The sequence below is a fragment of the Anomalospiza imberbis genome, chromosome 3 (genome assembly GCF_031753505.1).
Source record: "Anomalospiza imberbis isolate Cuckoo-Finch-1a 21T00152 chromosome 3, ASM3175350v1, whole genome shotgun sequence".
Lineage (NCBI taxonomy): Eukaryota > Metazoa > Chordata > Aves > Passeriformes > Viduidae > Anomalospiza > Anomalospiza imberbis.
In genome coordinates this window covers 111,730,917-111,742,936 of record NC_089683.1, presented here as the reverse complement: position 1 = coordinate 111,742,936, position 12,020 = coordinate 111,730,917, and the positions used below count along the sequence as shown (strand labels likewise).

General features: G+C 45.1%; 3 long non-coding RNA genes across 7 annotated transcripts; 1 reads left to right on the top strand and 2 right to left on the bottom strand.

The window, feature by feature from the left end:
• Positions 1-70: 70 nt before the first annotated feature.
• LOC137471862 (uncharacterized) lies at positions 71-5,700 on the bottom strand. Of its 4 annotated transcripts, none has more exons than XR_010997902.1 (3): positions 4,759-5,696; positions 4,313-4,414; positions 71-649 (listed from the first exon to the last, which is right to left on the bottom strand). It is a non-coding gene; the product is annotated as an uncharacterized lncRNA (long non-coding RNA). The 4 variants fall into 4 exon arrangements; XR_010997903.1 differs by lacking the exon at positions 71-649 and adding an exon at positions 1,981-2,387 and having other exon boundaries at positions 4,759-5,700; XR_010997905.1 differs by lacking the exon at positions 71-649 and adding an exon at positions 1,981-2,318 and having other exon boundaries at positions 4,759-5,700.
• LOC137471863 (uncharacterized) lies at positions 641-1,720 on the top strand. The gene is made up of 2 exons (XR_010997906.1): positions 641-994; positions 1,264-1,720. It is a non-coding gene; the product is annotated as an uncharacterized lncRNA (long non-coding RNA).
• A 920-nt stretch (positions 5,701-6,620) lies between the features above and the next one.
• On the bottom strand, positions 6,621-11,462 carry LOC137471861 (uncharacterized). 2 transcript variants are annotated; one of them, XR_010997901.1, is made up of 4 exons: positions 11,004-11,462; positions 8,127-8,299; positions 7,642-7,846; positions 6,621-7,045 (listed from the first exon to the last, which is right to left on the bottom strand). It is a non-coding gene; the product is annotated as an uncharacterized lncRNA (long non-coding RNA). The 2 variants fall into 2 exon arrangements; XR_010997900.1 differs by lacking the exon at positions 11,004-11,462 and adding an exon at positions 9,922-9,956.
• Positions 11,463-12,020: the final 558 nt, after the last annotated feature.

Genomic DNA, 12,020 nt, shown 5'->3' with positions numbered 1-12,020 from the left:
GTATTTTCAGTCTGCGGGGAAAACCCCGGCAATATTTAAGTAATGTATGTGCACATTTTTGACCTCTCTAGTGCACCTCACTACAATTTGTATTTCTATGAGGGCCCGTTTTCAAAATTTGTTCAAAGAACCAGTGGCTCCCATCAAAAAACCTGAATTGGTCAACCAGAGGCTGCTAAATATTAATTTCCAACACAGCCATCATCTTTTGACAAGACCAACTACAAATTCCAGGTGAACACAGAAACCAAACCTCCCACCTGGGGCTGGGCAGAGATGGTTTGGAAATCTGCATTTCTTTGTTAGCAATGGCAGTTCCTGTGCTTCCTTCTGCACCTTCACAACCCGTGCTCTCTATACAAAAACAACATTTGAAGCAAACATACCTTTTTTCTGCTCATCAGTATCACCTCCCGTGTGAGACAGGATAGGGAGCAGCCCAATTTTTGGAATAAGGAAGGGGATGGATGGATGGATGGATGGATGGATGGATGGATGGATGGATGGATGAGAGGTCAGTCTCATTTATAACTGATTCATGGAGTGTTTTCATGTGCAGAGCATTCCCAGAAGTTCGCTCCTTAGCACTTCAGCTCCCTCAACACCTCTCTCTTCAGGTACTTCTCCAGACACAGGAAGCATTTCTGCTCTGCAAAGACAAGATTTCATTAAGCTGTGGGGTTTTTAACACAAGAGGAGTTGCCATTTTGATTTACTTCTCTCACACCAGAAAAGGTCCAGATCCAACTCTCTGTCTGATGTAACAGTCATGAACACTGATTTTCTCACCTCCCTTCACAGATGCAAGAGCACTCGAGCCCCAGTGGCCATCTAAGGCTGTATGCTTGTAAAGCAACACCAGAGACAAATCTGTTCGTGAACCAGCCACACGATTTTCAAGCTGGCAGATAAACTAGAGAAGAAACCAGCTTGCACAAGCCTGAATCCTGCAGGGAACAGTAAGGAGCAATGTCAGCTTCAGGGTCTGAGCAAGGTATTCCAAGAATCCTGCTTCATGACTTTGAGGATTACTCACGGCTCACCTTTGAATGCATCCTGCGTTGGTGAATGGGGGAGGTGAACAAGGGGGAGGGCAGGATACAAGCAAGTCCTGTTCAACATCTCACCACAATGGATTTTCTTTTTAGTCATTCCTGTTTTTAAGAAAGTGGAGTTTTGGGGCCTTGTTCACTGTGGCGCTGAGTTTTGCTTAGACTGATGGTCAAATGCAAGCTTCTTTCATTTTCTCCTCTTTCTTTCCAGAAGAAAACTGCAGTACTGGGCCTGAACTCACCTGGCATTGGGAGCAGGGCACTTCCACAGCTCAGAAGAGCTCACTATTGTCTCTGAGACTTTGGTTTCACTTCTCCGCCTTGCAGCTCTGCAGGAGCAGCCGGGCAGAGCTCACCAGCTCTCTAGTCCTTATCTGCCCTCTCTCACATTTGGAAAATGCAGCAGCCTTTCACAAGCCAAAATGCAAAATGCTGCTGAGGAGCACGGATTTATCTGCTCTATCACAACAGGTATAGAAAAAGTGTGAGATATGAAGGCAGGTTATGTGCCTGGTCCCACTGGTCCCAGCTCCTCGACACCAGGCAAGACATTTCTGTTTAGTACAAAAGGCAAACTGGAAAGTCAGCCTCTGAGTGGTCCTGTCTTTCCCCCACCACAAAGCTGGTAAAAAGGTACACTGTGAAAAATAAATTAGTTGTTGTTGTTTGTTTTGGGGTTTTGTTTGTTTGTTTGTTTGTTTTTGTTTGTTTGTTTAGGGGAGCCATTTAACACATCATCAACTCCTATCACATAATTGTTATGAGAAAAATTACAGAGGAGAATTTATTTCCCTGGGATCAGAAGCCTGTGGGGCAGCTACCATTTTGCACAACAGAAGTGAAGCATTGGATATTATACATGTTTATGCTATTTTTGTAGGAATACTTTACTTTTTTCAATATATTTTTCAAAATACTTTGCTTTTTTCCCCCATGCTTTTCTTTAATCCAAAATAAAGTAACTTTGCTTAAAAGGCTACAGTCAACCAAAACTCTGGCTCTATGAGAAGATCCTTTTTTTTTTTTTGGTCATCAGGCAGTTCTGTAATAAATTACATCACTACATTTCCTTCCTTCATTTTGTCTTTATGCTAAATCCAGCTGTGAGTTGCAGTTTATTCTGGACACAGAGCAAGACTTGAGGACTCAACTGGTTAAGAAAATAATTTTAAAGGGCAATTCAAATTTCTGATGTGTTGTGCTCACTTACAGGATCCAGCTCTGTTCTGAGTTACCCATAAACTCCATTTTCATCACAGCTGCCTTCTGCAATGGAACAGGAGAGTGAAGTTAAAGCTGCTCACCATCCTTGAGACAGGTGACCTGGTGTGTGTCCTGTGAGGAAACTTTGGACAATACTCCTGGACCAGGTTGCTTGGACCAGATCTCTTGTTTTGGGGGAACGCAGGGTGTTTGTCTCGGCACCACCAAGTGTTGCAGCTTTGCAGGCAGAGGCCAGGAGCTCTCAAGCTGTTACACACCAGTGGCATTTTGATTTGAATGTGACAGAGACACTCCAAACGCTGTAACACTTAAGCCATGGCCAATGCTTACAGCTTGCTGTTGCTCAAGAAACTTCCTCGTTCAGTTAAGAGCAGCAGTGATGTGCCCAGCACTGCAGCTGGAGATGTGATCTGTGGAGGCTGGTTGCTGCACAGACACAGAAAAGAGCACAGACATTGCTTCTTACACCCTCCAGCATTACAAGGCTGTAATTAAATCCCTTTTCCCAACACTCTCTGTATAAGCCTGGCGGGATGAGCTGGCTCGTGAAGCCTGCAGGGAGTTGGAATCAGCGGGCAGAACAAAAGCGGAGACATTCCCCCACCATTTTATTGTCTGCTTGTTGAATGTATCTTCAGCTCTGCTGGGAACTTCCCGGCACATAGGCTTAAAATGGAGCCTCTGCTTTTTTTTTTCCTTCATCTCTTCAGGGGCAAATATACCGAGCCATTGATTAGGTTATTTTGGGATCGTGGCATGGCACAATTGCTTGCTGTTATTCTGGCAGTCATTTCTCAGAAGCCTGTTACGCACATTTTATAGAGCTCTGGAAAACACAGAGCTTCCCGAGAACATTTTACACAGCATGTTTCTGATGTGCCTTTGTGTGCAAGTTGTTTGTGTCTCGGCAGCAGCCAAAGAGCCATTCGGATGTGTTGGTTGCTATAGTAATTACTTTTCTTGGGAACTAAAATAATAGCTTACAGCTCCTGCAGCTCGCTGCCGTGTAGGCTGCCTTGAACCAGAGACACTTCCATTTTGTTTTGGAGGGGGTTGGGGACTATTAAGTGTGCTGAGAGACAGACTTTCCTCCCTAGCTTGTGCAGCAAATTTTGAATTTAACCTTTGCAGAGGATGTGCCACAGGTCTGAAGGCTCAAAAATAAAAGTAGCTTATGAAACAATAGGACAGCTTTGCAGCTGCAGTTTCCGATGGGGTGAAGATTTGGATTTGCTTTCCATTTATTGTTACTGAAAGCTGATAGGAGAGGGACTGAGGCTCATGCTGAGACTGATTTTCAGTGCTAAGGCAGCAGTGCTACAAAACACTGGGTGGGGGGCTCAGAGGAATTTCAAAAATACCTAAGCAAGCCAAGCAGAAACATGACAAGGAAGGCAGCTCTGCATCATTCAACGTTATCTTTGGTGAGGTAACTCCTCTATGGACCTGCATCTCTGGAGAGGGCAAGGGGGGTCTTACAGTGAACAAAACAGCCTTTCAGAACAACCCAACAGCTGGCAGATGCCACCTCCCCCCTTCCATCTGCAGGCACAGAACATTTCTGAGTGACATTTTAAACTGCAGCTCTGGATGTCTGCTTGAAAGGACACAGAAGCATTTCCCAGCAGCAGGACAAGCTCGTGGCTCTCGGAAGGTCTTTCAGTTGCTTTGGGCTCCTGGACTGACAAACCAGGGATTTCTGTGCAGCTTGCAGCCAGGTGGGCTGGAACAGCATGGCCCTTCTGGATCTGCCACGGAAGCAGAAGAGAGGCGGGTGCAAGTAGCACAAGAAGTGGCAAGCCCGATTACCCTCCTGCATCATGAAGCAGCGGCAGGTTGACTGCAGCTCAGACTCTTGGCTCACAGGGGTTGACCTATATGAGGGTCCCAGCACCAGCAACAAGTACCAGTTTGCTTTTGCAGTCAGAGTCCAGCAAAACAGCAAAAGGTGGGGAGGAGATAAAAAGGGGCCAGAGAAGGGAGCAGGAGGAGCTAGGATGAAAGCAGAGAGAAAACAAATAAGGAAAGCATTTTACCTCACAGTGCTGTCCTAGAAAATTTGCTCTCATGTGCACATGGCTGCATTGGCAACTGGCAGGGAGATGCCAAAGGGAGATTAAAGCATCATCTGCTAAAGGCTGCAAAGGCAAAACAGTTCCTGTTTGAGCAACAGCTACACAGAGATGCAGGGAGGGGGGTTTCTGGGGAAACCACAGGGCAGAATTGGGCCTTCATGTGTGAGGGGGATGTGCTTGGCTTGCAGGCAGCAGGTGATAAGAACTTGCTTCCCACATGTAGATGTGCAGATCTACCCCCCACCCCCTCCCCAATTTAGGCATAGCATACACACAGGTTTTGTGCCTGCACAGCTCTGCAGCTGAAGCACAGTGCTGTACCAAAAGAGCTCAAGCAGCAGGGAGCTACGTGAGCATCCTCACTCCCCCCAGGTAATGCTGGATAAAGGACCCTTTGCCATGCCCACCTGTTTCTTCTGTTTGAGGCTTGAATTCAACAGTACTGCTGCAACTAAAGTCGGGTTTTCTATGGCCTTTTTATGAACCTTTCGGGCTGTTTTCTGCTTTTATATCAGAAATTTTACCTTCATCTTTAGTCCTGGTGGACTGTGGCGTACAAGGACTTTAAATTGTCCCTGAAGCACAGCAGTAGAAACAATATTTAAGATGCAAAATTTGAAATGCAAAGGGGGAAAAGAGAGTATTTATCTGGCAAAATGCTTTAGGAAACAAAAAAGTAACTCAAAAGCATGTGGAGATAAAATTTCACAATCAGTCCAGTGTATTACTTGTTTCTGTAGATTACTGTCTGTCTTTGAAACATACCACCTGTATTCACAGTGGCCAACACCTGCACTTTTAGCAAAGTAACAAAATTAATTCCTTTGCCCACAGTGGGTCAGGTGTGGGAGAATCTTGTCTTTCCTTAAACAGGAAATCTGCAGCTGTTGTGGGAACTTCAAATCATAACTGAAAACATGATCCAACTATGAGATACAGATTCAAGTTACCACAAAGTGAACAAAATAGTTCAGACTGATTTAACCACAAAAATATGACTCCTGATTTTTAAGCCGTGGCTTAGGGGAGGAACAGGATGGGGTTAATTAATGACTCTTGATTTCTACTGGTCTACAGAATGATTAATGAGAGTATTTCTGGACCATTACATTTTTCTTTAATTTGGGAGTCAATTTTGTTATTAATTATTTGATATTTGGCATTTGCAATGAGCTGCTAGTGACTTAGAACATGCACTTCAGGAAGCCTTGTTATATTAAGAGTAAAAGCTGTAGCTACGTTAAAAATTCACAGAGGCTGCTTAAACTTTTCTCTACTGGAGAAACTGTTTGTCCTAGACAAGTATTCTTGCTGGCATAATAATGATTTCTTCTCAGCAGCAACTCTTCTCCAGAAAAGACATCATAAGAAGAAAAAATAAAAAAATGTCAAAAGTTTGCTCTCCTATGTATCATTAAAATGACTTATCTTACATCACCATATGGCAGGTAGCCTGTCTAAACGTGTGGCAACAGCTGGACAACGCATGAATGCTCCTGGAGTGTGAAAAGCTGAAGTGTCACCCAAGAAAGTGTGTCAATGGCACCTTAGGGACATCCTTCAAGTGCAACTTCCTAGCCAAGTCACTGGAGCTCTGAAGGGGCAGCAAAGATGCTCCACAGCCCTTATTTGTATGAGCAGCACTTCCTCAGGCAGGGAGGGTGTGCCTGCTGAATGAGTAGTCCTGCAAAGCTCAGGGGGTGAATTTTGTTGAAGTTGCACAAGAGAAAGCTGAATGCACAGAGATACCTACCATGAATTCACTGAGCCTGATCCTCCACCCCCACCAGAGCGTTGTCAGCTGTGGCTGCCAGCAGCAGCCACGTCATTGTCACAGGTTTAGACACTGTCAGTTAGGACAAAGCAAGAGTGGGAATTATATTTTCTCTTTTCTCTCTTTTTTTCTTTTATTTTCTTCCCTTTCCTTTCCTTTCCTTTCTTTCCTTTCCTTTTCTTTTCTTTTCTTTTCTTTTCTTTTCTTTTCTTTTCTTTTCTTTTCTTTTCTTTTCTTTTCTTTTCTTTTCTTTTCTTTTCCTTTCCTTTCCTTTCCTTTCCTTTCCTTTCCTTTCCTTTCCTTTCCTTTCCTTTCCTTTCCTTTCCTTTCCTTTCCTTTCCTTTCCTTTCCTTTCCTTTCCTTTCCTTTCTTTTCCTTTCTTTTCTTTTCTTCTTTTCTTCAACAATATTTGGTGAACTGACCCCTCTTGTTACAGTCAAAATCCTTGTGCTTAGTGTCAGGCTCAGGAAGGTGGCAAAAGTAATGCCATAGGGAAATCACAAGGCTATTGCAGCTATTGCAGCTAGCTGGGTGGAATGGTACAAAATGTTTTGTTTGGCTTTAGCCAGCAGAACCTTCTTTGGAATAGGCAAAATAGGCAGAGACAACATTTTAGTGTTAATCAATAGAACCAATCCTCATGTAGCACATCAAGCACAAGGACATCAGTAAGCAGAGCTGCTTTGGTCTTACAAAGTATTCATGCTGTGTAATGTGCATTAAACCACTCTGGGAACCCCAGCAAAGACAAGGTTGTGCTCTGGGGTGGTGCATCTCCAGCCAGCACAAAAGTGGGGAAACCTCTGTACTGTACCCAGCCCCACCCTGTAGACATCCTAGTGTACCAGTCAGATCAAAATCCATCACCAGTTTGCATTCCTGCCACAGCAAGCAAAGTAGCCCAGTGCTGCTGCTTCATCCTGAATGGAAAGAGACAAAGGAAATCAAGATTAGAAATAGGAAAAACTCATAGGAAAGCACCTGGCTCCCAGAAATTCTCTTGCTTTGAGACTGAGCTTTATGCTTCAGTTAAATTTTCACCATCAAAGAGCAAAATACACACCACCAGACATCAATTAATTTACTGTTTTAGTCAATCATATCCTTTCTGGTAGCTCTTCACAGGTGCTTACCAAATGGTGATTCTGAGAAGCAACCCCTGCTTCACTAATTGAGCACTGATAATTTTTAGGAGCTATTGCCTAATGTAAGTACAGAACTGTTACCCCTTCCTCCTCTGGGGATGCAACACTCAGGAACAAAAAAATGCTTCCAAAATCTCTTTAAAATGGAGCAGCTATTTTAAGATAAGGAGGACAGTCTGAGTGTCTGGATACAACTGTCCCCACAGATGGCAGTTCAGGGTGTAAGCAAAGGTCAGAGCTGGCTAAGGGCATGCTTTGTGTCCATGGGACAGGGAGGCTTTTGGCTTCCTCAGCAAGACAAGCTGCCCCGAGGTTATTTTGTGTGAGCAGTCCTGAGAGCATTACACTGACAGGTAGCCAGGGCCTCTTACCCCTGCATGCCACGTGGGTCAGTCCTCTTTGCTCTCCATCACCCCAATGTCCTGCTCACTCTGTGTCCACATTTCCTGAGCCAGGAAGCTGTCTGGGCTTCTTTTCAAGCACTTGACCTTGCACAGGGCACAGGCAACGCGTGCAGCACATCCATATGTCACCGGAGGCATCCAACTCTTCCAAAGATGCCGACAATTCAGCAACCTGCCAGCAAAAGGAAGGCATGTCACAACTGCAGTAATTTTATTCTACAGCTCCAAAGAAGCAAAGCCATCCCTGGATGGGGAAGTGAAAGTGCTATTACAGTGTCTTGAGCAACAAACGGTGTCTAGTGTATATGCAGAGAAAAGTGGTATGAACCAGAGAGAGGATGTACTGACTAGGAGTGGTGGAGTGGTTACACTGTCCATCCAAGCAGGAATGCCGGTAACCAGAGAAACCATAAAGGTAAAAAAACAACCACCAACCAACGAGGGGCCCATGCCTGGGTAAAAGCTGTGACACTGGGACTTTTATCTCTGCTGTGGCTGCACTAGTGCAAACAAGTGTAGTGGCTCTTATCTGCTGTATCTCTGCTGCATTCACATCTGAAAAATCCCACGGGATAACCCCTCGGGGTTTCCCTTTTATCCTTTTAACAGAGGTTAATCACACACCCTGTATATAACAAAGAAAAAGAACACAGCATGCAAAGTCAAAAAATATACATAATGGAAAATGCCAAGATGAAAGTTGCAAAAGCAGACGGATTTTGTCCCCTCGTGCCTCCCTTGTTGTGATAAGGGCTTTCATTTTACAGCCATTGATTCATTTTCTCGTGGGGCCTCAGCCTCCCTTGGTGCACTGAGCAGGCTGAGCCCAGGTAGCAAAGAGGAGCTCAGGCTCTGCCTTCCTCCCACTCAGCCAGGGAGCCCAGGCCGTGCCCTGAGCAGCTCCTCAGCTCTTCCTTCCTCTGGTAAAGCTGCCTTGTTTTCCTCTGAGCATTTTTCATTGCCCCAGGGAAAGTGCAGCACTGCCATGTGAGGTGAGCAGCTGCTGTACCGTGCTGCAGGGGCAGAGCAGTGATGTGTAGACGGCTTTTGGCCAGATATGTTCCAGCCATGTACTTTTGCAGGGACCATTTAGAATGCTTACGACCTGATTTCACAGATAATGCAATTTTATTTGGCACTCGGTTCTGCTTTTGGGAATTTATGGACTGTGTATTTGGACTGACTGCAGCTGGGTTTCCCCTGGCATGGGAGCATTTAAAAATCATGTTTTTCAGTTGCAATCAAAGGAATTTTTGTTTTTCAGTTGCAATCAAAGGATTTTTTTTTTCCCAGAAGTACTTACGAGACCAAGTTTACTTAGAAAATTAAACTCAGAGTTATTTGGAGTCTGATGCCAAGTAGCAAGTGGCAGTAAGTGCTGTCCAGCCTAGAGGAGAGCATGGACAAACTGAAAAGAAAATAAAGAAAAAATTAAAACTGTGTAAAAATTTCTAGATCAGTTTGTCCAGGTATGCTGGTGTTTTCACCATCCCTCTGCAACCGAGGTAGTGTTACCTACCTTCCAACAGGAGGGTGATCAGTGCACTACTTTCTTTGACTGCTGAGACTAAATTCCAAAGGAGGAACAAAAACTCTGCAAGTGTAATGCTTTAGCATTGTAAGACACATTCCTTGCCACAGTGAACTAAGAATGCAATTTAAATTACAGTAAAGGATGTAAGAAAGACAAGGCACCAAAGGAAGAGGAGATAACAATGTCCTAGTAACAACATGTTCTTCCAAACTATGAGCATAATCATGTGATTTACATGTCTACCGGATTTGGGGATTTTTTTTTCCATGTCATTGTTCTCCTCTTTCTGCAATTATATGGTTGTCTTTGACTGCGTGGTGGTAAGCAAATAACACTAATTGTTATTCTAATTGGAGGGTAGTGGACTGAAACCATGAATTCTGTTTATCAGCTCCAGGTAATAAAAAATTGTATGAAAAGATCTATTTCAGGCAGCTTTAGCATCTTTCTTCTCTCTCTCTCTCTTTATACAAAAGAAGCAAGTCTGACAAGCAACATGACAGTGAAATCCTTCTGCTGAGTCTGCTGCTCAAACTTACATAATTGGGGTGTGTTTCCATAATCCTTCCCTCCTTTCCTGTGCTCGAGGCACAGACAGAGGGAATGTCTGCTCCAAGGCTGCTCACAGTAGCTGAGAGGGGAAGCCTCAATGTTGCAACTTAAATATTTAAAAGGTCATAACATCCCCACAGCGGGATAATTAAATTCTGCACTAAGTCAGCAGAGCAGGGTCTGCTGCCCGGTGACATTCTGTTTCAGGGAACGCTGAGTAAATAAGAATTTGGACTAACAGTATATCATTTCCACATTTCCAGAAGGCAGTTCTAAAAACATGCAGGAAAGAAAATTTCATTATTAAAGAAAATCTGATTATTGCAGTGTTCCAATGCAGTTTTCTGAATCTGGTACATTCTGTGATTTCTCAGGCTGTTATTTTTTGCAGTGTTATGGTGAAACTGTCTGCTAAAATCCCAGGGCCCTATCACACAAAACTAATTTACTAGAAATGTCATCTGGCAAGTAAGCATTTTTGTCCATAGCAGAAATTTCAGTGGTGTATTTGGAAAAAAGTGCCAAGAAAAGAGAGCTTCGTGTTCACAGATTGCATGTTCCTCATTGACTGTTTCAACCACAAGAGATGTGTGCACAGCTCCAGCCCTGTGGGCTGTGTGCTCTCAGAGTTGCAAGGGGTTTTTTTTTTTTTTTGTTTGTTTGTTTTTTTTGTTAAAAATAAATATAGGTACAAGTATAAGAAACACTGAAAGGAAAACACAAACTAAAAAACAAAGACCAAAGAGAAAACAAGAACGTGAGAAACACAGCAAGTTGAGTTAAATCAGATGTATGTGCTCACAGAGGAGATGAGCTATCTGAGAGATGCAAATTCAGATCGTGCCAGGCAGAATTGGGAAACTGAACCTCCTCCAACCTCTTGGAGGAGTGCCTTTATTACAGTGTTTCAGGATAACTGAAAATGAGTAAACAGCACACCATTTGCTTTTCTTCCTAGCTCAGACAGCTTACAAGCACCATTTCAGATTGAACAATGCTTTGTCTGATACAAGTGGGGAGGGTTTACTTTTTCCCCACACACACAGCAAAGGAAAAAGAAAATAATATTTATTTTGGCTGTCTTCTGAATTGTTTTCCTCCCTCTTATTTGGCTGCTCAACTGCAAGAGCAATCCTATACCCATTCTCCATTGATCTACTTCCAGCAGGGTTCCTCTGTTCATCCCTCTGGGTTTGGCAGCCACAGAAACAAATTCAGCTAGGAAGTCCTGCAAGCCACTTACTACATTGCAAGTCTTCTCACTCTGCTTCCACCAATGAGGAAGCCTTCTCTTGGACTAAGTGGTGAGACACAGACTGTATTTTGCGGGGTGGTTTTTTGCAAGAGGGGTAGAAAATCGGCCAAAAGGCTGCGCTCAGAGGATCCTGACCGATGTTTTTAACTCAGGGTGGCAGCCTGTTGAAAGTGGGGGTCTCCCTGAGATGGCCACTGGGCTCCATGCTGTCCATCTTCACAAGGACTTGGGTGATGGATTTGAAAGCACCTTCACCCAGGTTGCTGATATCACTACACGGGGTGGCGAGGACAACCTGCCCTGTGAGGAAAGACCGGAGGAGTTACATCTTATCTCCCTGGAGGAGAGAAGGCTCGGAGGCACGAGGCTAATCTCAATATACCAGAGTGCTACAAAGAGGGTGGAGGCTCTCCTCACAAAGGACCACATGGAGAAAACAAGGCACAACATAAAAATGGCTGAAACGCAGGGATGTGCGGGTAGAGTCCCTGTCACGGGAGGTTTCCAAGCTGCCAGGGTGCTCTACAATCTCACCTAGGCTCCCTCCCACAAAAGTTGGACCAATGATCTTTCCAGCTCCCTTCCAGCCTGGGCTGTTCCATGGTTCTATGATGCTGTGCAGACAGGCGGGGGCTCCTGTAGCCATCTTCCCCAACGTCGCTCTGAAGAAGGAGCCAGACCAGCCCCACCATTTGCCAGCAAGCAGACCTGCCCGCACTGCAGTGCCAGCTGTCCAGACGGGTCTCCAGCTCACCGAGCTCGCAGGGACCCCGCCAAGGGCGCTGCTGTTTCCCACCCGCCCGACACCGGACCCCAGCGGCCCACGCGAACCAGCACCAACTTCTTGCTCGGGGCCGAGGGCCAGGTGTGGGTGGTGAGGAGCGGTCTCACGGCTCACCGAGGCCTCTGTGACCTTGCTAACTCCCGCCTGCCGTGGCCCTCGCAGCCGGGACACGCCGGCCGCACCGCTCGGGGCGGACCGCAGCGCCGGGATCCGCGTCCCGC